The sequence below is a fragment of the Bubalus bubalis genome, chromosome 11 (assembly GCF_019923935.1).
Source record: "Bubalus bubalis isolate 160015118507 breed Murrah chromosome 11, NDDB_SH_1, whole genome shotgun sequence".
NCBI lineage: Eukaryota > Metazoa > Chordata > Mammalia > Artiodactyla > Bovidae > Bubalus > Bubalus bubalis.
This window is the reverse complement of record NC_059167.1, coordinates 69,105,952-69,131,825: the sequence shown is the minus strand read 5'-3', so window position 1 is coordinate 69,131,825 and position 25,874 is coordinate 69,105,952. Positions and strand designations below refer to the sequence as shown.

The window sequence follows — 25,874 nt, the reverse complement described above, 5'->3', positions numbered from 1 at the left end:
CGATTCTCCCCCACTCCCTGCCGATACATAAATAAGGCTCTCAAGTCTAACAATCTCACTGCCTTTGCAGAAACTGAGAGGTTTCTCATCTTGAAGAATCCCCTGTGAGCTCCTTGAATTCCTTGCTCCACTTTAGATGTGATTCAATTAAGGCTACTTCCCAAGTTTGCCTTTGGGTGCTTGAGCTGAGCACCACTGCAGAGGGCTGAGTTAATTACCATTCAATACTGAGCTTCTTTACAAATGGCTGCCCTGCAATCAGAACAGCAACAGTTGAAAAGCTAAAACTAGTTTAGTAATGCAACTGCTATTTTTAAAACCCCTATTGTGCACCCAGCACCACTCTAGCACTAATACTACTTAATCACTTAACACCTACAAAGACACAGGTAAAAGCTTGAAAAAAAAACACACCAGTTAATAGAAAGATTCAAATGGCCTGGACCAACCAAAGGATGTGGTTTTCTGAGTACAAAAACTGTTTAATATGTATTCAAAAAAGTGCTGTGATAAGCATAGTATTGAAATGAAAACTCCTGAGTATTAATAAAGACACTTGCATGTGAGCAATGGAGAAAATAATTGTAAATTAATATGGGTGGGTGTTTCTCACCCTGGGATCATGAGCAGACACATGTTTAGTCCTTAAGGGTCTAGAAGACATTTTTTTCCCCTTTAAAAGGGGTCATATTTAAGAAATACTAAAGTAGGCTGCTTCACACACAACTTACAAGCATTTTTACCAATTGATCTGACAGTGTTGGTTACCCCAGCGCACTCCCCTATGCCAAAGCCTAGTTTTCCATCCCACATGGGGTGTTGTGTCTTTTTATTCAGTAGGATTCTCTGTTGTGGGAATAGAGAGTGAAACTCTCAAAGGCAGATAACATGCCTAGGAAAGTATATATTGGGATGGAATAGTCTGACTTGCCTGATTCTGACATTGCCTCTGGATGTAGAGGTAGAAGTGAGCCCAACTAAAGAGGAGTGTGACTTAATCTTGTAGGCAGACTTAACCCCCGTGTCCCCTGGCTAAAGAGATGGTGTTTCACAAATAATCAAGTCACACCCAAGAGCTGAACTTAAAAATTAGAAATGTATTGATTAAAAAACAAAGGTGAAGGCTTACATTTCCTCCAAGTATTGATCAAGATTGATCTGCCACCATGTCTAATTGGCAACAGACTCAAACACTTTGACTGAAGTAATTTCTTGGCATTCATTCAAATGATAGCCAAAATTTACTGTAACAGAAAACTATCTTTTTATTTTGTGTTGTTTTATTTCTGCACCTTGCATCAAACTGAGAAAACTTCCCTCTGAACTGTGTGTGCAGCTGGGGGAGTCAGCCTGGTGGCTTCATAAGTATAAATAGAGACCTAACTGTCAACCAAGGCAGTCAACCAAGTGTTCAGCTTAATTGATTTTTAAATTAAATCAATCAGTGAAAAAGATTGCCATATGTTGTGATAAATGCAATCAGTGCCCATTTATGTGTGATTTTCAAGTCCCCAGAAATGAGGTTTTGCTTCCTGAGGAAGGTTACCTCATGCTGGCTCTCAATTGGGCTCATGCAGGTGTGTTCCCAAGTCAGTGTTATTGCTCTGACATTGCCTGTCTTTGGAAGGAAGTGTGAAGAAGTCTGGGTTAGACTTGTTATGGAAATAGACAAGTTCTATATTAGCAATGTTGCAATTGTTTAAAAATTCCTCTTTTCTAAAAAACTGAAGTATAATTGATTTACAATGTTGTGTTAGTTTCAGATATACAGCATAGCGATTCAGTTACACCCATACATATATATATATATAATATATATATCTGTTTTTCAGATTCTTTTCCCTTATAGGTTATTGCAAAATAGTATCGTTCCTTGTGCTATATAATAAAACCCTATTAAAAATCTAAATTGCTGTGACTTTTGTTCTGTACCAGCCAGAGGAAGCACATGGGTCATGTAGGAGGTGGGGTCCAGGTGAGTGAGTTTGCCCCAGGTTGCTCCAGCTTGGACCACTTTAAACTAAGCAGGAGTGGTAGGGCCACAGTGTGATATCTGGGGGCTCCTTTCTCCATACAAATATATTTTTAAATAAATTTTATGATTGCGTTGGCATAAAGCTGAATAGAATCCAGATCAGAATCATTATTATACATACAATCTTTGGTTTTTAAAACTAATGAAAACCTTTCTGTGGGTGCCTCTAAGTATTGCAAGCTCTCAGCCCCGTACCTCCTGGATGAGTCGGCCCTGAGAGTGAGCCTGGTTCCTTCATGAGAGAGAGAGTGCTCTTTCCTGGCTCTGAGAGAGCAGTGGTTTCTGGCTCTTGGGAGATGTTGGTATAAAATAAGGGGAAAAGTGAGTTTCAAGGAGGGGCTCCCTCTGTCCCTTTTGAACATACAATAGGCAGGCATATGAAAGGTGACCTGTAGGACAGTGAGGTGAGAAATGGCAAGGAAAGTGGAGGTTTGCCAGGGGATGAGAAATATAACTAGGGGCTTTGCAGGGTCATTCAAGGCCACAGGGCCTAGCTTGGAGGAACCAAAAACATAGTATTTACTGACCAAGTGGCTGCTGGTGTAGGGAAAAACAAAATTGACCTGGACTTGGTACTAGAGTACTCAGAGACCCAGCCAGAAAGGATCTGGCAGTCCTTGGTCTATTGCAGAAAGCAGGTTAGGCTACCGGGAACAATGGGTCAGCAGTGAAAACAACCAACAAAGTAAACCAAAAGGGGCCAACTTATGTCTTAAGCTACATTGAGCTGGATTCTACGATCAAACAGAATGTTTTTTATTTTTTTCTGTTTATCCTAGATTCCTCATGCTGATTCTATGAGCTGACATATTGAGCACTTCCTACATGTCAAGCACTGAGCCAAGAAATAAGTACACATTATTTCACATCATCCTTGCAAAAAGAATTTATGATGATTTACCATGGTTGTTCTCACTTTATATAGCTGGTAGGGTCGTGGGAGGTTTAAGGCTGAAAAAGGTTAAGTGACTCACCCCAAAACACACAACTAGTAAAATGTGAAGCTGGATTTCAATTCAGTGTGATTTTGGAGCCCAAGCTTATCACCATTTTGTTACACCTCCCACTCATGATATATTAGATTTGGCACCCAAAACAGTTGAGTTCGTTGGCTATAACCTATTAGAAAATTCTAGGTGAGGTAAAGAGGATCAGTAACCAGAACTAACCATATTGTTCATGGCCTCAATGAAGTGTTGAGCTTTTAGCAGTCTTATCAACCACAAGTTATAAAACAGAGCATCAAAGGATCAAAATTTTGGTCGAGTGACACTGCTCCTCTAGAGCTCAAACTAGAACTGCCTCTGAAAAGACTTGGCCATTGGTTAGGGGAGGGAAAGCCACGGAATTAAGACTTCTTCAGGCTCATGTTTTCACTTTGAGCTATATGAAAAGTGAAAGTATAACTATTGTCAACGTGCTATTAATGCATTGGTCAGGACCTTGTTACCTTATTATGTCACTTCTCAGATAACATGTACCTCATCTCTTGTGTACGTGTGTGTCTGCATCTGTGAATGTTTCCTTAGCAGACTGGGCTAAAAATGCAGTTCCTACTATGATTTCTTCCCCATGATTCCTTGTCTATAGACTTTGGTCTTCTCTTGGGGAAAAAACGGGGAATTGTTGAATCAAGTGATTCAAGCATTATTCCTTCGGGCTTTCTTACTACAACTCGAGAGCTCTGATTTGTTTGCTTGTTTGTTCATTTGTGCAAATAGAGTTTTAGCTCATCATTATACTTCACATAAAAATCTCATAACTGAGTTACTAATGGAATTGTACTCCAGTCTTAAAATTACCTCAACAGGTGTGGATATCTTTCTGAGGTGCTAATATGAGTTTAGTCGTTTGGTCTAACCTGTCAAATTGGGAGTGAAGACTGATTCTGACTTCTGGTGTTTAGATTATTCTGTCTAGTTCCTCAGTTTCCCATCCTTTCCTGGAACATCCCAGAAAGCCAGGGTTCCCAGGATCCCCCCTCCTTGTTGTCCCACGTAGTATGCCTACAGCTTCTGATGCAGATTTGGACACTGAAGAAGAAGGGACTCTTGCCTACCTTGTTCTCAACATAGAGCAATTGCATGCTGGAAAGTTCCTGACTCAGTGGTGCTGCTGCTTTTCCTGTTTCTCAGCCTCTCTGGAAGACTCACAGGTGACACATCAATTTCCCTTCCTTGCTATTTCCATCAATGTCTCACCTTTCCTTTTACTCTTCCAAGGCATCTGAGGACCCCTTCTTATTTTACCCTTCTGTCTAATGTGAGGTCTAGGATCTCTGCCAGCCCCAAGGGCATGTGTGCGTGTTAAGTCGCTTTAGTCGTGCTTATCTCTGTGTGACCCTATGGACTGTGGCCCACCAGGCTCCTCTGTCCATGGAATTCTCCAAGCAAGAATACTGGAGTGGGTTGCCATGCCCTTCTCCAGGGAATCTTCCTGATCCAGAAATTGAACCCTGGTCTCCTGCTTTGCAGGTGGATTCTTTACCATCTGAGCCACAAGGGAAGCCTACCAGCCCCAAGCTGCTGCTGCTAAGTCGCTTCAGTTGTGTCCGACTCTGTGTGACCCCGTAGACGGCAGCCCACCAGGCTCCCCCGTCCCTGGGATTCTCCAGGCAAGAACACTGGAGTGGGTTGCCATTTCCTTCTCCAATGCACGAAAGTGAAAAGTGAAAGTGAAGTCGCTTAGTCGTGTCCGACTCTTAGCGACCCCATGGACTGCAGCCCACCAGGCCCCTCCATCCATGGGATTTTCCAGGCAAGAGTACTGGAGTGGGGTGCCATTGCCTTCTCCGACCAGCCCCAAGAGTGCATGCTAAATCCTGCCCTTACAAACACTGGAATCCACGCAGAAAGGGTTAGATGGCCAACCATCCAAGATGCCTATAAAATGGGGGCTGGAGATAAGGAAATACGTGGAGACACATCAAGTAGGAAGCCTTGCCTACTTTCCAGCTTCTGTTACAAAGAATCATGATAGGTTCAGTTTCCTGAAAGCTTAGCTATGCCCCATCCTATTTCACCCTCCGGGGAAAGAGTTTTTCCTCTGAACAGTCTTGTGTTTTTTCTCTTGTCACTTGGAGGCAGGGGTTGAGCCGCCTGAGGTTGACAGCAGTCTTAATATTTGTTACACCATGACTTTACTAAGGCTGGTAGGCATCTGAGAGTCAGGGCTTGGCTTTTGATTCAGACTCTCAAGACCCAGTGTTTTTGGCAGATGGAGCTCTTTCTGAACAGCAAGTCATTGTTGAGTGACATGGATAGGACCAGGGTTAAAGTAAATTAGGGTTTCAAAAGACTGTCTAAAACAAAAGTCCTTTCTGTCTTTGGTATTCAGGATTTCATCCCTCTCTGAACTAACGTTGCCCATTTTGCTGGGAGAAAGCACACGAAACTCTGCTGTCTGGAATCCAAGCACACTCTGATTTGTAGGTCAGCCACCATAGGAGAGATGCCAAAAAGTTGCTTGCCATAAACTTCATCTGGAAAAGGAAGAAATCAATAACCCTTTCCTGTCGTATCTGCACTTACTCTTACCTTGTATTTCATGAAGGGCATAGCTGTTGCTACAGGTATGAATCAAACAAAAAATAACATCATTCCAATATCTCTGATGAATATAGATGCAAAAATTCTCAACAAAATATTAGCAAAGAGAATTCAACAACACATTAGAAAAATCATACACCACACCCAAGTTGGACTCATCCCAAGGACACAAGCATGGTTCAACATACGCAAATCAATTAGTGTGATATTCTACATCAATAAAAGATGAAAACCACATGATCAACTCAACAGATGCAGGAAAAGCATTCAATAAAATTCAAATACATTCATGATAAAAACTCTTACCAAAATGAGCACAGGGAAAACATCTCAACATAATAAAAGCTATTTATGGCAATCTCACAGCCAATATAATACTTAATGATGAAAAGCTAAAAGCCTTCTGGCTAAAATCTGGAATAAGACAAGGATGTTTACTTCTCTTTAACATAGTATTGGAAGTCCTAGTCATAGCAATCAGATAAGAAAAAGAAATAAAAGGTATTTGAATTGGTGGGAAAGAGGTAAAGTCATCATTTCATGCAGAGGACATGATACTATATATAAAAAACACGAAAATTACTAGAACCGATAAACGAATTCAGCGAGGAAGCAGGATGCAAGATTAACATACAGAAATTAGTTGCATTTCTTTATATTAACAATAAAATAACAGAAAGGGGATGTAAAAAAACAATTCCTTTTAAAATCACATCAAAAAATACTTACAAATAAACCTCATCAAGGAGGTGAATGACTTATATGCTGAGAACTACAAAGTATTAGTAAAGAAAATTGAAGATGACTTAAAGAAATGGAAAGATATCCCATGTTCTTGGACTTTAAGAATTAACTAGAGTCTTTTTGTGTGTTTTTGGTTGCACCTTGTGGCATGTGAGATCCTAGCTTCCCAAACAGAGATCAAACCCATGTCCCCAGCAATTGAAGCATGAAGTCTTAACCATGGACCGTCAGGGAAGTTTGGATTGGAAGAATTAATATTGTTAAAATGACCATATTATTCAAAGCAATCTACAAATTTAATGTGATCTCTAACAAATTATCCATGACATTTTTCACAGAACTAGAACTAATAATCCTAAATTTTTTTTTTTTTTGATTTGACATCTTTAATGAGCTGGTATAATGAAAGACAGTATTTTATCCCTATATTGTTCGCTATTTATAATAGCTACAATAATGCAGACTTGATATTTTTTAAATTGTCATGAAAAAAAAATCTCACCATAACCTACAATTTTGATATATTCTGCATCTGAATATACTTTTTGCAATACTTTGGAGTTCTACATTCAGAATGGGCTAATAGAAATAGCACATGGCAGGAAGGATAAAAACTAGCAGCTGATGATGGTGTCCATATATTTTTCTAGCACCACTGCTTAAGTTTAGTGATTACTTTTTGGTAGTTTATTTTATTTTATTTTATTATTTTTTTAATTTTTTTTTTTGGAAATAATGGTGCTTTTATTGCTAGTATTTTAAGGAATCTCCATAACATCTTCAATAGTGGCTGTATCAATTTACATTCCCATCAACAGTGCAAGAGCGTTCCCTTTTCTCCACACCCTCTCCATCATTTATTGTTTTTTTTTTTTAAAATTTTATTTTATTTTTAAACTTTACATAACTAATAATCCTAAACTTTTTACACAGGGCCACAAAAGATCCAGAATTGCAGAAGTAATCCTTAGAAAAAAGAAGAAAGCAGAAGGCATAACCCTCCAAGACTTCAGACAATACTACAAAGATATAGTAATCAAAGTACAATGATATTTGTAAAATATATGTATAGATCAGTGGGACATAATAGAGAGCCCAGAAACAAACCCACACGTTTATGGTCAATTAATCTTTGACAAAGGAGGCAAGAATATGCAATGGGGAAAAGACAGTCTCTTCAGCAAGCGGTATTGAAAAAGTTGGACAGCCCAACTTTAAATCAATGAAGTTAGCACACACCCTCACACTGTAAACAAAAATAAACTCAAAATGACTTAAAAACTTAAATAAAAGACATGTTACCATAAAAATCCTAGAAGAGAATATAGGCAAAACATTCTTTAACATAATAGTACCAATGTTTTCTTAGGTCAGTATCCCAAGGCAGTAGAAATAAAATAAAAATAAACAAATGGGATTTATTCAAACTTACAAGCTTTTGTACAGTGAAAGAAACCATAAACAAAAGGACAACCTATGGACTGGAAGAAAATACTTGCAAATGATGTGCCCAACAAGGGTTTAATTTCCAAAATATACAAATAGCTCATGTGACTCAAGATCAAAAAAACAGAAAACTCAATCAAAAATGGGCAGAAGACCCAAACAGATATTTCTTCAAAGAAGACATACAGATGGCCAATAGGTACATGAAAAGATGTTCATCATCATTAATTCTTAGAGAAATACACATCAAAAATACAGTGAGGTACCACCTCACACTGATCATAATGGCCATCCTTAAAAAGTCTACAAGTAGTAAATGTTGACGAGGGTATGGCCAACCCCTCTTACCCTGTTTTTGGGAATGTAAATTGGTGCAGCCATTATGGAAAACAGCATGGCAGTTCCTCAAAAAACTGAAAATGGAGTTGCCATATGATCCAGCAATCCTACTCCTGGAAATATACCCAGAGAAAACTATAATTCAAAAAGATTCACATGCCCTTATGTTTATAGCAGCACTGTTTACAATAGCCAAGACATGGAAACAACCTAAATGTCCATCAACATATAACAGATAAAGAAGATGTGGTAAAAATATATAATGGGATAATAAGTTAAGTATAATTTTCTCAGTCATGTCCAACTCTGTGATTCCAGGGCTATAGCCCATTAGGCTCTTCTGTCCATGAAATTCTCCAGGCAAGAACACTGGAATGGGTAGCCATTCCCTTCTCCACAGGATCTTCCTGACCCAGGGATCAAACCCACGTCTCCCGCATTGCAGGCAAATTCTTTACCACTGAGCTACTAGGGAAGGGGATATTACTCAGCCATAAAAAAGAATGAAATAATGCCATTTGCACCAACATGAATGCAACTAGAGATTATTATACCAAGCAAAGTAAATTAGAATGACAAATACCATATGATATTACTTATATGTGGGATCTAAAATATGACACAACTGAATTTATCTACAAAACAGAAATAGTCTCATAGATATAGAGAACAAACTTGTGGTTGCAAGTGGGAGGAGGTGGGGAAAGGGAAGGATTGGGAGTTCAGGATTAGTAAATGCAAATTACTGTACCTAGAATGGGTAAAAAACAAGGTCCTACTGCCGGGCACAAGGAATTATATTCAATATCCTGTGGTAACCCATAATGTAAAAGAATATAACTAAAGAATATATATGGATAACTGAGTCAACCAGTACAGCAGAAATTAACACAACATTGTAAATCAACTATCAGTTCAGTTCAGTTCAGTCACTCAGTCGTGTCCGACTCTTTGCAACCCCATGAATTGCAGCATGCCAGGCCTCCCTGTCCATCACCAACTCCCGGAATTCACTCAAACTCATGTCCGTCGAGTCGGTGATGCCATCCAGCCATCTCATCCTCTGTCGTCCCCTTCTCCTCCTGCCCCCAATCCCTCCCAGCATCAGAGTCTTTTCCAATGAGTCAACTCTTCACATGAGGTGGTCAAAGTACTGGAGTTTCAGCTTTAGCATCAGTCCTTCCAATGAACACAGGACTGATCTCCTTTAGAATGGACTGGTTGGATCTCCTTGCAGTCCAAGGGACTCTCAAGATTCTTCTCCAACACCACAGTTCAAAAGCATCAATTCTTCGGTGCTCAGCTTTCTTCACAGTCCAACTCTCACATCCATATATGACCACTGGAAAAATCATAGCCTTGACTAGATGGACCTTTGTTCGCAAAGTAATGTCTCTGCTTTTGAATATGCTATCTAGGTTGGTCATAACTTTCCTTCCAAATCAACTATACTTTAATAATATTTTGAAAATTTTCCTTGAGGAAAAAAAAAGAATGAAAACAAAATAAACGAATTTTTAAATCCAAAAAAAAGGCTGAAAGGAGCTCCAAAGGAGCCCTATGGAGCTAAAATCAAGATGCTGATAGAACTACTTTCCTTATGGAGGCTCCAGGGGAAGATCAGGTTTTCTTCCCTTTCCAGCTTCTAGAAGCTGCCAGAACTCCTTGGCTGTGGTCCCTTCCTCCACCCTCAAACTTCAGCACTCCAATCTGTACTTCCACCATCATATCCACTTCCTCTGACTTTGTCCCTCTTGCCTGCTCTTAAAAAAACCCTTGTGATTACACTGGGCCAACCAGGATAATCTCCCCATCTCAAGACCTTTTATGTCCATCTTCAAAGTCCCTTTTGCCATGTAAATTAGCAGATTCACAGATTCCAGCAGTCACATTTTAAGGGGGGCAATATTCTGTCCATCACACATTCCCAATCCCTAAACACATTCCACTACCTGTTTTCCTTGATTTTGTTGTTCAGTCACTCAGTCATGTCTGACTCTTTGGGACCCCCATGGACTGCTGCATGCCAGGCTTCCTTGTCCTTCACTATCTCCTGAAGCTTGCTCAGACCCATATCCACTGAATCAGTGATGCCATCCAACCATCTCAGCCTCTGTTGTCCCCTTCTTCTCCTGCCTTCAATCTTTCCCAGCCTCAAGGTCTTTTCTAATGAGTCAGCTTATCACATCAGTATTGGAGCTTCAGCTTCAGCATCAGTTCTTCCAAGGAATATGCAGGGTTAATTTTATTTAGGATTGTCTGGTTTGATCTCCCTGAAGTCCAAGGGACTCTCAAGAGTCTTCTCCAACACCACAGCTCAAAAGCATCAGTGCTCAGCCTTCTTTATGGTCCAACTCTCACATCCATACATGACTACTGGAAAAACCATAGCTTTGACTAGATGGACTTTTGTTGGCAAAGTAATGTCTCTGCATTTTAATATGCTGTCTAGGTTGGTTATAGCTTTTCTTCCAAGGAGCAAGCATCTTTTAATTTCATGGCTGCAATCACCATCTGCAGTAATTTTGTAACCCAGGGAAATAAAGTCTGTCACTGTTTCCATTGTTTCCCCATCTATTTGCCATGAAGTGATGGGACCAGATGCCATTATTTTAGTTTTTTTTAATATTGAGGTTTAAGCCAGCTTTTTCACTCTCCTCTTTCACCTTCATCAAGGGGCTCTTTAGTTCCTCTTCACTTTCTGCCATTAGGGTGGTGTCATCTGCATACCTAAAGTTATTGATATTTCTCATGGTAATCTTGATTCCAGCTTGTGCTTCATCCAGCTGGCATTTTGCATGATGTACTCTGCATATAAGTTAAATAAGCAGGGTGACAATATACAGACTTGATGTATTCCTTTTGCAATTTCCTTGATTTCTGTACATGCAAATACTTACTGTTATAAATTGAGACACAGTGAGGAGCTCGGTTTTTCTTTTTTCTTCTTTTAATGAGAGGCAGAATAAGTAAAAGCAGAAAGAGAAGACGGAAGGTTCTGGAGTGTCTATTCTAGTTCTGGCTGAAGAACTGAACTTGAGAGCTGCTGGATAGATAGTGATGGTCAGAAATGGATGGACTCATTTAAGAAAGACTGTGTAGCTCTGGACACACAGAGGGCTGCTTTAGGATCAGGGGGAAATGTGACTTAGAGTTACCTGTTTTAGCCAAGGACCCAGCAGACTTCCTATGTACAGCAAATGGCAGTGGACAGTGAGAAGGGACAGCTGAATGTGCACAGCAACTGAACACCATCATGAGCAAAACAAGGCCCCATTTAGAGGCTCCCAGAAAGTCTTCCTATGACATGGAGGCAGAGGCAGAACAACATGTGTGTGTGCGCGCGTGTGCGTGTTGCACTTATCAATATATCATGAGCACATTTTCCATATAACTAATTTCCTTCTATGATATATGGGATATCCCAATATTATGTGTTTGAAAATGTACCAGTACTTGTCCAACTACCCCTCTCTTGATGTTGCTTCCAATTTTTTCCCCTATTTTAAACCGTAGTAGGATGAACATTCTTGATACTCAGAAATTCACAATTACTTTCTTAGGATAACTTCCCTGAAAGTGGAAGATCTGGATATGAAGGGGATGGGACTCATTCTGAGGTTTTTGAAATATGAATTATAGTTCCTTATCTATATAATAAAAGGGTAAGATGAAACTGATGACTTTCAAGAATTTCTTTCCTTTTTCGCCACTAGATTCTTCTTCCAGAAGAAACATGTGCTGAAAATTGGGAAGTGAATGAATCGGAGGTGAACCCACTCTGGTTTGAAAGGCCCATTTGTTACTGTCTCCCTGTCCTCTCAGCTTCCAGGGGCACTGAGGAACCTCCAGGTCCCTGAGGTACACAGTTTGCAAACCACAGGGTGAGGTGACTTCACATTCCTTTCCCCTGATATCTTGCTATCAAGTGCCTTGCTGTCAATGTCTAGACAAGTCTGAGATCACCATTGCTGGGGCCTGCCATGCCCTATCCCTAAGTGGGCAGTAGGTACTTGTTAGTCTTTGATAATAGCCAGTTCACAATTGATATGAGGCAGGAAGGATCCTGCAGGCCAAGTTGAAAGGAAAGAAACTGGGGCACACCCACTTGGGGAAGATGAGTCTGGAACCGAGATGAGACAGATGAATTAGGGGAATTCCTGTGACTCTGCACTTGGGGAATGCAGATTAATATATAATAAAAATATCATCTCGAAAAATATCATCTTCAACCTTCTCTTTTTGTAGATGAGAAAATGGAACCAGAGAAAGTAAACATCTCACCCCAGGGCATATCCAGCAACTTGGTGGTATAATCAGGTATCCTGAAAACGACATACAGGCTCTTTTGCTTTTACTCCTTTGATCATTCCTCCCACCCCCTATAAAGGGAAAAGGACAGAGGCGAATAAAAAACTAACATTTACAACACCAATTATAGCCAGACAATGATCTAGACACCTTCCTTATACTTTGCTCATTGTCAGGATAGGGTATTATGCTATTGTGCATGTGTGGTCTTTGCCTCAGAAGCTCATTCTGTGCTCCAGAGGCACCCAGGGGTAAATGACCTTGCTGCAATTTGAACTCAATCGCTCACTCCAAAGACCATTCTGTCCCAACTTGAATCTATTTTATTAAGCTAGAAAGTTACCTGTTGCCTACATATCAGATTACAGAGGAATTTGGGAAGTAATTTGAAGACTAAATAAGGTAAAAGGCAATAAATAAGAAACTGATAATCAAAGCTATGGCTTCTCCTGTAGTCATATACAGATGTGAGAGCTGGACCATGAAGAAGGCTGAGTGCCAAAGAATTGATGCTTTTGAACTGTGGTGCTGGAGGAGACTCTTGAGAGTCCCTTGGACTGCAAGGAGATCAAACCAGTCAGTCCTAGAGGAAATCAACCCTGAAGATGCCTTGGAGGGACTGAAGCTGAAGCTCCAATACTTTGGCCACCTGATGCAAAGAGCCAACTCGTTGGAAAAGACCCTGATGCTGGGAAAAATTAAGGGCAGGAGAGGAAGAGGGCAAGAGAGAATGAGATGGTGGGATGAAATTATTGACTCAATGGACATGAGTTTAAGCAAACTCCAGAAGTTGACGAAGGACAGGGAAGCCTGGTGTGCTACAGTCCATGGGGTCGCAGAGAGTCAGATACAACTTAGTGACTGAACAATTAGCAACAAGACTCTAAGTAGGATGTAGACACAGTGATTTGATTCAAAAACATCAGTTTTGGAGTATGTGACCAGACACCCTGCCCAGAACATGATCTTAGGAGGTCCTTCTTGGCATGAAAGTTGGTGCTGCAGCAAGTGGTGTAAGAAATAGAGAGAAATCCTCTCCCTCAAGTCAGATTCCTCTTGGAAATTCCATTCAGAGGATGGCATTCCATCAACATACTAATGTCCTCTCTGCTCCGGAACCTGCAGTACACTTCATGAGAACGTGAGGTTTAGGTATGGGTCTCCAGTCATTCAGAAGGCTTGGGTACCCAAAGTGCAGGCACAGGGATGTAATTCTTGGGGAGAGGAGGGGTTGGAGGCCAGGATAGGTGCACTGCTACCTTGAGTTTGAACTCTAGCACCACCTTTGGGGCAGCCCAAATCTACAGCAGATATTGTGGCCAGAGCCCTGCTCTGCTTCTCCATTCCTCCACAGAGTGGATTCACTCTGGAGTCCACGGTCCTTTGCTTAGGTCATATAAGAGTAGCCTTTTATTCTTGAAAGCTCCATGCTGCTACATCAGTCTGGAATGCTCTCCATTGCCTCCCAAACTCACGCCTCCATAGAGGCCTGTCTTCTGCTGCCTTCCTGGCAGCGTCACCCTCTGCTGTTTTCTCTGTGTGAACCAGTTACATCCTTCCTCTCTTAAACCTCAGAGATTGTGACTAGCTGCTATATTATATTGCTGTCTAATTTTTTCACGTGTGTGAATCCCACTGAACTCAGAGTGTACACATATCTTGAGATTAAGGCAGAGATGTGGTGATGAATTTGACTTTCGTTTCAGTGCAGTAAATCTTAGAGAATGGAGAGCAGGACTTAAAGTCAGAGTGCTCAGGTTTAAATGCAGATTCTGTCTGCCTTGATCAAGTTACTTAACTCATCTGGGCTCCAGTCTCCATATCTGTAAAATGGGCACAATAATGGCTACTACCTCACAGGGCACGGATTAAATCAGAGAATTCATATGAAGTGCCCGGCACATTTTAAGTCCTCAGAAATGTCAGCTGCTATTATTTCCATGTGCCAAGCACCAAGTAGGCCATTTTCATCCATCGTCTCATCTATTTATCCCAAGAACTTTGTGGGGTGATGTAATAAACACCACCAGTTGCCACACCAGCCAGCTACTGCTTCTTCCTCATCCATATAAACCTTTAGGTTTTTGTCCTCCGATTACCCTATCTTTGGGGAGGGTGAGTCTGCCCTCAGCCCAGGGGTAACTGCTGAATACTTTAAACCATTCATGACATCTGTCACCAGTGCCTGGGTCATAGATGGTCATGTGATCACATTCAAGGGAGTGAGAGGTTTGGGAAGACTTCCTCAGTAAAGAAAAAGAGATTTTGTGACAAAGGTTTGATCTCTGGGTTGGAAAGATCCCCTGGAGAAGGAAACGCTAACCCACTCCAGTATTCTTGCCTGGGAAATCCCATGGACCGAGAAGCCTGGTGGGCTACATACAGTCCATAGGGTCGCACAGAGTTGGATACAACTGAAGTGACTTAGCACACATGCACGGGAAGAGATATTCCTTCTCTCTGCTCTGGATGCTGTGGTGTCTGGATGTTTGCCTGGTATTTCTATGTAAAGGAAACCAACACAGATGGAGGAGGCCAGAGCCAAGTGAAGCAGAGACAGGCCCCAGGTCATGGTGTATCTGTGCACTTGGTGACAGGTGAGATGACTGTTAAAGCATTTGAGTCATGCTTTTTCTGTAACTTGTGCCACCAAAAATATTACACTAAAAATAATACACTAATACACATACGTATTTTGCTCCCAGGACTTCCCTGGTGGCCCAGTGGTTAAGAATTTGTGTGCCAATGCAGGGTACTCAGGTTCAATCTTTGGTCCAGGAACCAAGATCCCATATGCTGTAGAACAACTAAGCCTGTGTGTCATGACTACTGAGCCTGAGTGCTCTAGAGCCCATGCTCCTCAATGAGAGAAGCCACAGCAATGAGAAGCCCACACACTGCAACTAGAGAGTAGTTCTGCTTGCCACAACTGGAGAAAGCCCATGCACAGCAGTGAAGATCCAGTGTAGCCAATAAATAAGTGAATCAATTAACTAATAAAAAATTATTTTACTTGCTATGTCCCAGACAAGGAAACAGAAGTTCAAAGGGATTTGCATTATTTACTCCAAGTCAGACAGATAGCAAGTGGCCCCACAGAGCAATGTCCTACATCCTTTATGGCCTCCAGGGCCTAGGACATCACAGGACCAATAGCTGTTGTTTAATGAGTAGGCAGCATCTCAGAGACTCCTGATGCTTGCCAGTCTGCCTTACCTGCAGGTGGTCTAAGACTTCTGTGGCCAGGAGCAGGGAATGTGACATTCGTGGGAGGTTTTAATGACATATCACCGCAGTGTGCATGGCAAGTCTCATGAGTTCTCTAAAAAGCAAGAAGAGTCATTATTTAAAGTGATTCTTGCTTCCAGGGCATACTTCAACACACTCAGCTTTGTCATAAGTAATGATTGCTCTTTACTTAAATGATAGACTTTGGTTTGGTAGTTAGCACTTCTTAATGTCATCTTCTTTTAAAAAGATGAGATTCATACTACAAAGACTTATGAAGTCTAGGTCTCCTTTTATGCTGTAAATTGATCTTGATGTTTATCTCCACTCTAGAGTCCTCCACCTGCGGGTCTAGTAGGAAAGCTTGGGGTGGGTTAATAGAAAAACAAGATCCAATCACAATGGGAAGGGGATGTCTCAGATTTTTCTTATCTGAAGAGTCTGTTTCATGTCTTAATAGATGCCACTCTGATTTTCGTCAGGAGATAGAATACCAAAATACACCTTTCATTCTTTTGGAAGCTCACCAAGGGAAAGTAACTACCAATGACGTACTACACAGTCTCAGAGGCATGACTGGGATCTGCTTTGTGCATCTGCCTCTTGCCAAGCTCTAACCAAGCTCAGTCCCCACTGAACATGCACCTGGGTAGAACTTCAAGGACGGTGACCTTGACTGATAGGGCCAAATGAGGAAGTTAGGGGCCAGTGGGCTAAGGTTGTAGCTGGGGAAATGCCTCAGTATCATACCCATGACTGCCAAATTCATTGTTAAACTCTCCTCCTATGTTAAGAAATAATCATAGGCAAGAAGCCAGTAATAATAAGGGTGACAGTTAATACTTACTGAGCACGTAACACACATCAAGCTCTGTTTTAAACTCTATACATATATTGTTTTTTTTTAAACAACAGAAATTTGTTATCTTACAGTTCTGGAGGTCAGAAGTCCAAGATCAACACGGCAGCACAGTTTCGATGACGTTCTCTTCCTGGCTTGTAGATGGGCACCTACTCCCTGGGTCCTTTTCTCTGCTTGTGCTGTGGGGGTAGTCATATATATATATATATATACAAATTGTAATTTTAATAATATTTATTTTATACTGCAGCATAGTTGGTTAACAATGTTCTGTTAGTTTCAGCAAATATATTCAGTTATGCATATGTGTGTATGTCTATATATATCTATACTTTTTCAAATTATTTCCCATTTAGATTATCATAGAATACTGAGCAGTGTTCCCTGTGCTATAGAGTAGGTCCTTGTTGATTACCTATTTTAAATATAGCAGTGTGTACATGTCAATTCCAAAGTTCCAATCTATCCCTTTCCTGCACCCTTCCTCACTGGTTATCATAAGTTCACTCTCTAAGTCTGTGGGTCTATTTTGTAAGTAAGTTCATTAGTAATTTTTTTTTTAGATTCTGCATATATAAGTGATATATGATATTTGTCTTTCTATGTCTGGCTTACTTCATTTAGTAATCTTCAGGTCCACCTATGTCACTGCAAATGGCATTATCTAATTCTTTTTAGTGGTTGAGTACTATTTCATTGGCTATATATATATATATATATATATACCACATCCTTTTTTATCCATGTCTCTGTTTATGGACATTTAGGATGCTTCCACATGTTGGCTATTTGTAAGCAGTGCTGCAATGAACATTGGGGTGCATGTATCCTTCTAAGCCATACTTTTCTCTGGATATACACCCAAGAGTGGGATTTCAGGATCATATGGTAGGTCTACTTTTAGTTTTCTAAGGAATCTCCATACTGTTTTTCACAATGGCTGTACTAATTTACATTCCCACCAACAGTGTAGGAGAGTTCCCTTTTCTCTACACCCTATCCAACATTTATTGTTTGTAGATTTTTTGATGAGGGCCATTCTGACTGGTGTGAGGGTATCTCTCATTGTAGTTTTTATTTGCATTTCTCTAGTAATTAGTGATGTTGTACATCTTTTCATGTGCCTCTTGGTCATCTGTGTTTTTTCTCTGAAGAAATATCTATTTAGGTCTTCTGCCCACTTTTTGATTGGGCTTTTTTTTTTTTTGATATTGAACCACATGAGCTGTTAATAAATTGTGGAGACTAATCCCTTGTCAGTCACACCTTTTGCAAACATTTTCTCCCATTCTGAGGGTTGTCTTTTCATTTTTCTTATGTTTTCTCTTGCTGTACAGAAGTTTTAGAGTTTAATTAGGTCCCATTTGTTTATTTTTGTTTTCATTTCCATTACTGTAGGAGATGGCTAGGAAAAGACATTGCTGTGATTTATTCAGAGTGTTCTACCTATGTTTCCCTCAGAGTTTTATACTATCAGATCTTACATTTAGGTATGCAATCCATTTTGAGTTTATTTTTGTGTATGGTGTTAAAGAAGGTTCTAATTTCAGTTTTTTTTTTTTTTTTTTACCTGCACCTGTTCAGCACCATTTGTTGAAATGACTGTCTTTCCTCCACTGTATAGCCTTGCCTTCTTTGTCATAGATTAATTGACCATAGCTGCATGGGTTTGTTTCTGGGCTTTCTATCCTGTCCCACTGATCTGTAAGTCTGTCTCTGTGCTAGTACCATACTGTTTTGATGACTGTAGCTTTGCAGTATAGTCTGAAGTCAGGGAACCTGATTCTGCCAGCTCCATTTTTCTTTATCAAGATTGCTTTGGTTATTTGGAGCTTTTTGTGTCTCCATACAGATTTTCAGATTTTTTTGGTTCTAGTTCTGTGAAATGTGCCACTGGTAATTTGATGGAGATTGTATCAAATTTATAGAATGCTTTGGGTAGTATAATTGTTTTGACAATATTGATTCTTTCAATGTAAGAACATGGCATATCATTCCATCTGTTTTTGTCATCTTCAATTTCTTTCATTAGTGTCTTACAGTATTTGGAGTACAGGTCTTTTGTATCCTTATGAAGGTTTATTCTTAGTTATTTTATACTTTTTGATGTGATGGTAAGTAGGACTGTTTCTCTAGTTTCTCTTTCTGATCTTTTGTTGTTAGTAGGTAGAAATGCAACACATTTCTGTGTATTAATTTTGTATCCTGCAACTTTACCAAAACCATTGATGAACTCTCTGTATATTGTAATTTGAATTCACACAAGCTGTGTTAGTTAAACTGTCACAGTTTGTATTAATTAGAATATCTCTCACAATAATAATAGTTCAGTTCAGTTCAGTCACTCAGTTGTGTCCAACTCTTTGCGACCCCATGAATCACAGCATGCCATCACCGTCTTGCGGAGTTCACTCAAACTCATGTCCATCGAATCGGTGATGCCATCCAGCCATCTAATCCTCTGTCATCCCCTTCTCCTCCTGCCCCCAATCCCTCCCAGCATCAGAGTCTTTTCCAGTGAGTCAACTCTTCGCATGAGGTGGCCAAAGTACTGGAGTTTCCGCTTTAGCATCATTCCTTCCGAAGAACACCATAGATACCATTATTATAGATGAGAAAACTGAGGCACTGAGATACAAAGCAACTTACCCAGGGTTTCAAAGCTAGGAAATTTCAAAGCTATTTCAGAATTTAAATCCTGGTTGAGAATCCAGCTCTACTCACCACTCTCTAGTGCCTTAATAGCCAAGATTGTTCGTGAGGAAGAACAGATGGTTTGAAAATGGTGAGCAGATGGTGAAGAGCAAAACACTTTGATCAAGCTCATTTCATTTCTCCATCTTAACTGTGCCTGAGAGGCAGTGGGGCAGGGCAGTGGGGAGGGCCCACGTGTCGAGATACCTGGAGCCCAGTTTGGATCTGTCTTGACTTGTGTTTAAGACCCATAAAGGATAAGCACCATCCTCCCCTCTTTTTGCTATTTGGGCTGAAATGTAACGACCTACAAACTTTGAAGTATATTTGAATCACCACTGGTTCACAACCTTTAGGAGAAAATGAATCTACATTTCTAGTAAGTTCTCCAGGTGAGACTCAGATGCAAGTGGACTTTAGATTGGCCGGTTGATCCCTGGGGTTCCTTTCAGCCACTTAGTGACAGCAGATTAGTTACCCTGGTGGTTATATTTCTGGTCTGCTTTTGTCTGTAGAAAAGATCAGGGGCAGTGGGAAAAGCAAGGCTGACAGTCAGCAGTTTGTGAGTCTAGCCACTGTTCACTGCCTCCAATCTTTTTTTCATGTAAAGTAGGATAATGGAGAAGGTAATGGCAAGCCACTCTAGTACTCTTGCCTAGAAAATCCCATGGATGGAGGAGCCTGGTGGGCTGCCGTCTATGGGGTCGCACAGAGTTGGACACGACTGAAGCGACTTAGCAGCAGCAGCAGGATAAAGGAGACCAAAAATCAAAGGCATGAAATGAAACAGCTGCTCGGTAATGTCAGCAGCCACCCCCTCATCATTACAGCCACGTTCTGGTCTATGTTGCCATGCTTGAATTAAGAACAGAGAAAAGTTGGAATCGTCCCTAATTCTTTTTCTTTTAAAGTTTGTTACTTTTATTGATTGTGGTAAGCACATTTAACATGAGATCTATCCTCTTATCAAAAATTTGTACGTGTACAATACAGTATGGCTGACTCTAGACACAATGGTATACAGCAGATCTCTAGTAACTGAAACTTTACACCCACTGTATGGTAACGATATTTTCCCTTCCCCTTAGCCTCTGGCAACCGTTTTATCCCCATTTCTATGATGATTTTAGGTACTTTATATAAGTGAAATCACGCTGTACTTGTCCTGCTGTGACTGACTTTTTTCACTTAGTATAACATCCTCTAGGTTTATCCGTGTTGTCACCGTATGGCAGGATTTCCTTCTTCAAAAAAACTGAATGATATTCTACGGATCTTGACAATGATTTCTTATAGATGATACCAAAAGTGCAAGCAAAAAAAAAAAAAAGCAAGAATAGGTAAATGGGACTATAAAAGTACACTAAAAAGAATCTCAGTTCTTAAGTATCTTAATAGAATTTAGAACTCTCTCCATATTAGTTTTCTCCACCCCTCTCTTAAAAGATTTTGTCCAAACTCCACTAGTGTGGATCTAGCATACACATGGTGTACTTGCAGACATACCTTTCATATCCTTTATTTGGACTTACATTGCTAATTGATATTTTCCTGTTGGTTCAGGTACATCTTAATGCTCCAGGAAGTCTCTACCAATGAATTAAAGGCGCTTTGTAAGTCCTAGTCCCAGGGTTAGGGAGGGATGAACTGAGAGTATGGGGTTAGTAGATGCAAACTATTACAGTTAGAATGGATAAACAACAAGGCCCTACTGTATAGCACAGGGAACTATATTCAATATTCTGAGATAAACCATAATGGAAAAGAATATAAACAGGAATATGGCAACATTGACTCAATGGATCTGAGTCTGAGTAAACTCCGGAAGATAGTTAAAGATAGGAAAAAAAAAAAAAAGATAACTAAGGACAGGGAAGCCTGGTGTGCTACAGTCCATGGGGTTGCAAAGAGTCAGACATGACTGAATGACTGAACAGCAACAATAATAGACGTATAACTGAGTCACTTTGCTATACAGCAGAAATTAACATAACATTATAAATCAACTGTACTTCAATAAAATAAATAAGGAAATAAATAAACAAATCCCTAGTCCCCTTGCAAGGAGTCTTTTAAGACTTCATTACTTTTAAAGCTTGCTCTTTTTGAGAGTCAGCATGATCTGGCATCTGGTCTAATCTTAATATTATACCCTAGAACAGAAGAGTAAGAAATGATTTTTATTATTAGCTCTCTATTGTCAGAGACGGCACTGGCAACCCACTTCAGTACTCTTGCCTGGAAACTCCCATGGACGGAGGAGCCTGGTAGGCTGCAGTCCATGGGGTCGCTAAGAGTCGGACACGACTGGGCGACTTCACTTTGAGTTTTCACTTTCATGCATTGGAGAAGGAAATCGCAACCCACTCCAGTGTTCTTACTTGGAGAATCCCAGAGACGGGGGAGCCTGGTGGGCTGCCGTCTGTGGGGTCACACAGAGTCGAACACGACTGACATGACTTAGCAGCTTAGCAGCAGCATTGTCAGAGAATAATTTTTTAAAAAGGTAAAACTATGACTCTCACACAAACTGAATACACATCAAACACTTTATTCATGAATATTGAGAGAACTAGTAAGATATTGGACTTCCCTGGTAGCTCAGTGGTAAAGAACCTGCCTGTCAAGCAGGAGATGTGGGTTTGATCCCTGAGTCGGGAAGATCCCCTGGAGAAGGAAATGGTAAACTTCTCCAGTATTCTTGCCTGGGAAATCCCATGGACAGTGGAGCCTGGTGGGCTACAGTCCATGGAGTCACAAAAGAGTTGGACATGACTTGGACATAACAACAAAAAATAAGATATTACAACTAGTTCAAAGGCAAAGCCAAAGTCCAGTTATGCATATAGGTAATCAGAAATGCTGATTTAAATTTGCTACTAGATACAAAAACAGCCTTTTCCACAGGATGAATATCAGTGCCCGCCCCCTCAGCCCGACACACACAGGAAAAAATTTGTTTGATTTTTTATGGACAGGAATCATTTGCATCGTTCTCAGCTTTCCATGAGTTAAAGTGTGTCTCTGCAGAGTTGTAAAATCTTTGAAGACCAAGAAAGGACAGGCCTCTAATGAATCAGACAACCTAGGAGGGTCTTCAAGACAGTATCTTGCATGAGTATTGAGAGAATACTCAATAATCTTGCACATGCAGAGTTTTTCCATTTTTCTTGACCCTGCTATATGCTTAGATCTATAGGGATGCTGAACATTCTTTGAAATCATGGCAGGAAATCCTCGGTGGCACTGATTTCCCCTCTGCCACATTGTTATGCAGTTGAAAACAAGTTAAAATGAACATTAAGTTCTCCTTGAAACTGGTACTTGCTCTACATTTCCTGCTTCTTGTATACCTGTCCTGGCCACTGAGACCTAATGCTAGTGACCGGACCCCAGGAGATGGTTCTCTCTTGCTTTCCCCAACCAGCAAGCACCTTCTCAGGCAGTCCACGAAAAAGAGCTCAAGGATGAAAAGGAAGAACAAGGGGCAACTCGAGTCTTGATTAGAACTCAAGTCTTCTGATCACTAACTTGCCCCAATTTCTTAGAAAAGAAGTAATGCTAGAAGGAATGCAGGGAGGCAAATCTGCTGTGTGTATGTGTTGACCAAGACTCTCTTTGACCAAACTTTGGCCAGGTTCCTCTCTCCAAACCCCTTTCTCTAGGAAGTGTTGACCTTGTCCTGTCTTGGGCCTATTTGGTGTGATTTTAGCAAGAATCCTGATGAGTCAGTTGAGCAGAAACCCCTGACACCCTTGCTATCTGGTGTGCCTTGTCCCCCATCTTTGATGTCTAAGTGACTGGCCTGCCTTCCCAGGTAAAAATCTTGTTAGACCACTTTAGCAAGAATACCCCTACCTTTGATGTCTCCTCTTAGTAATTTTCCATCCAATGGACCCTCCTGGATTCAGTCCCCACGGGTCCTGAGCACAACAGACCCAGCAGCCCATCTCGCCCTACTGAGAATGAATGCAGGGGAGGAGGTAGGGTAGCATCCACCCAGGTTTATGCTCCATTTCCAGGTGATGTGTGACTTCTTAGCTCCAGGCTCTTTCTTTCCTCTCAGTGAGGGGGACACCAAAACAGAGAGTCTGGGACAAAAAAAGGAACGCTAGTTCTGCCACTCACTACACTAGCTGAATAGGGAATTTACCTTTCTTTTCCTCAGTTTTCTAGACTGCAAAATGGACATCATAAGAGTACCTATCTCATAGCATTGTTATATGAGTTTATTAACATTATATTTATGAAATATAAACATTAGTATTTATAAAGTATTTATGTGCATTTCACATATATGTTTGGTTTTGTTATTAAATAACTATTTATTAGTTAAAAGTGTTTTCTTACTCTTTAAGAGAACTATTATGAATATCTTTAACCTAGGTAGAGTGATATAAATGGTACAAAGGACACCACAAGCAGTGAAGAATGGGAATAATTTGAGGAGAGGTGCTTTTCACTGCTCTGAGTGGTTAAATCCTTAAGAAAGCATCCTTCACTCTGTAATGTCTAGCAAGTTAATTTTGCTCTTCCTCTGAGCAAAAAAGAGAGGTAAAAGAGATGGTAGCCGACTGGACTTTCCAGAAAGGTGACTCAGAAGTGCTCAGAGGTAACCGCAAAGTGCCAACCAAACTATGGAGTGGGGAGTCGTCAGGCAGCCAGTGTCCCCTAGAGGAAGCCTGTGGAGCTAGGAAACATCTGCTTCAGGGGCCCTGGAGAGAGTGGAGGTGGGAGAGGCAGAAGTGGTGGGAAAGGGGGAATCCCTCTTCCATCTCTCAGCGGGAACTCAGGAGGATACTAGCCGATCTCACTCTTGAGAAGCCCTCCTAGAAGAAGCACATTCCTTGTTTGAGGAGGACCGTCTGGACCACTGAGGAAGTGATGTCTGCAGCTTGCAGGTGAGAGAAGGGGCTGCCCTGTGCCCTCAATTTCTTAAACACTGAGACTGTTTCCTGGAAGAACCACTCCAAAGGTACAGAAGAAACCTTAGAGATGAGAACCTGATGGGGAGAAAAGTTCTGGGAGGCCCAGGCCATTCTGGATCTTGTGAGAAGGAAAACACATTACAGAAAGCAGCCAGTATCCTGCACCATCCCTCCACCCAGGGTGAGGACAGAGAGGAGAAAAATCATCTTAAAATATGACTGCTTCTGGGAATAACCACAGGCAAGGAAGCTCAAGTGTTTCCCCACGTGGGAAATGTATGCAGTAAATTGGATCAATGAGTTTGATTTGGATGTAAAAGGGGTAGGGCCAAGAGGCGTCAAAATTAATTCTTCGGAGGGAAGTTGTTTGGGTTGTAACTGGGGAGCTCCTGCCACTGATAAGTGCCACACTACTTGTGACAAAGTAGTGTGATCAAGGCCTCTCTCTGCTTGTGCTCTGGATTTCAGTTGGTTGGTGAATTAACAGTCCCCTTTTCCTTAATGCCACCATCATTGTTTCTGGCAATCACAGGGTGGCCATTCCATCTTATGTAGAAGCTGTTGATCTCCTGAAAGCCAATTCTCCCTGAGGATTAGAGAAAGTTCTCTTTGGGGCGGGGGAGGGGGGGGATCTACAAGATGAAGAAAGGAAGGAGAATCATCTCATTGCTCACACCACTGACATCAACCCAGATAAATGAAAAACATGTAGGCGGAGGGGAAAACTGAAGACAGAGGCTACCTGGACTTTCCACCAGAAGCTGGAGATAGAAACTCTATTTCTGTATTAATCTGCCCTCTTAAGGCCTGCTTCAAATCTTTCAAGTTTTACCTACCCGCTTTGTAGGCTTCCTAATAGCATGCTGCCTGTCCAGAAATCTTTCTGAGAATTAGTATTACTTCTAGAAATTAGTTTGGGCTTCCCAAGTGGGTTAGATGGTGAAGAAACTGCTTGCAATGCAGGAGACCTGGGTTTCATCCCTGGCTTGGGAAGATTCCCTGGAGAAGGGAATGGCTACCCACTCCAGTATTCTTGCCTGGGAAATCCCGTGGGCAGAGGAGCCTGGCAGGCTACAGTCAATGGGGTCACAAAGAGTCAGGTATAACTGAGTGATTAACACTAAGAGAGGATCAAGCAAAATAGATTGAAGCATAATTTTTTTCACTAACTTACTTATGCCACTGAATGATTGTTTTTTAACATGGTCTAAAACAGTTTCCAAAGAATATTCCACTCTAAGATATTAATAAATAACATACCCCAGAATATGGTCAAATTTTGAGGAATACAGGGTTACTATGAATTCTATAGGTTTCTTTGTGGTAAGATTGCTCAAGTGAAAGTGAAAGAGAAGTCACTCAGTCATGTCCGACTCTTTGCGACCCCATGGACTGTAGCCTACAAGGCTTCTCTGTCCATGGGATTTTCCAGGCAAGAGTACTGGAGTGGGTTGCCATTTCCTTCTCCAGAGGATCTTCCCGACCCAGGGACTGAACCCAGGTCTCTCACATTGTAGGCATATTGCTCAGGGCCTTTAATAAAGTGATGGGTATTATATAAATCAAGATAATCTACCTAATGAACAGTAATTCCCAAGCTTACTCTTGGAGTTTCATGACACAAAAGTGACATAAGGAACATGTTTTAAGATAGACCGGTTATTTCTCAGCTGGTGGATTTCACTATTTGGAAGGTTACTTCTATATTAATAATTTTCACCAGGAGCACACCACAGGGA

General features: G+C 40.9%; 1 protein-coding gene across 2 annotated transcripts in view; it reads right to left on the bottom strand.

Annotated features, from left to right (window-relative positions):
• Positions 1-25,874, bottom strand: part of RASGRP1 (RAS guanyl releasing protein 1) — a 216,770-nt gene that overhangs the window by 85,083 nt on the left and 105,813 nt on the right. For both annotated transcript variants that reach the window (XM_044925228.2, XM_044925231.2), the window contains exons 2-3: positions 16,583-16,692; positions 15,640-15,745 (exon numbers count right to left, since the gene is read on the bottom strand). The gene's annotated coding sequence lies outside the window, so the exon portion shown is untranslated. The remainder of the gene's footprint in view (positions 1-15,639; positions 15,746-16,582; positions 16,693-25,874) is intronic.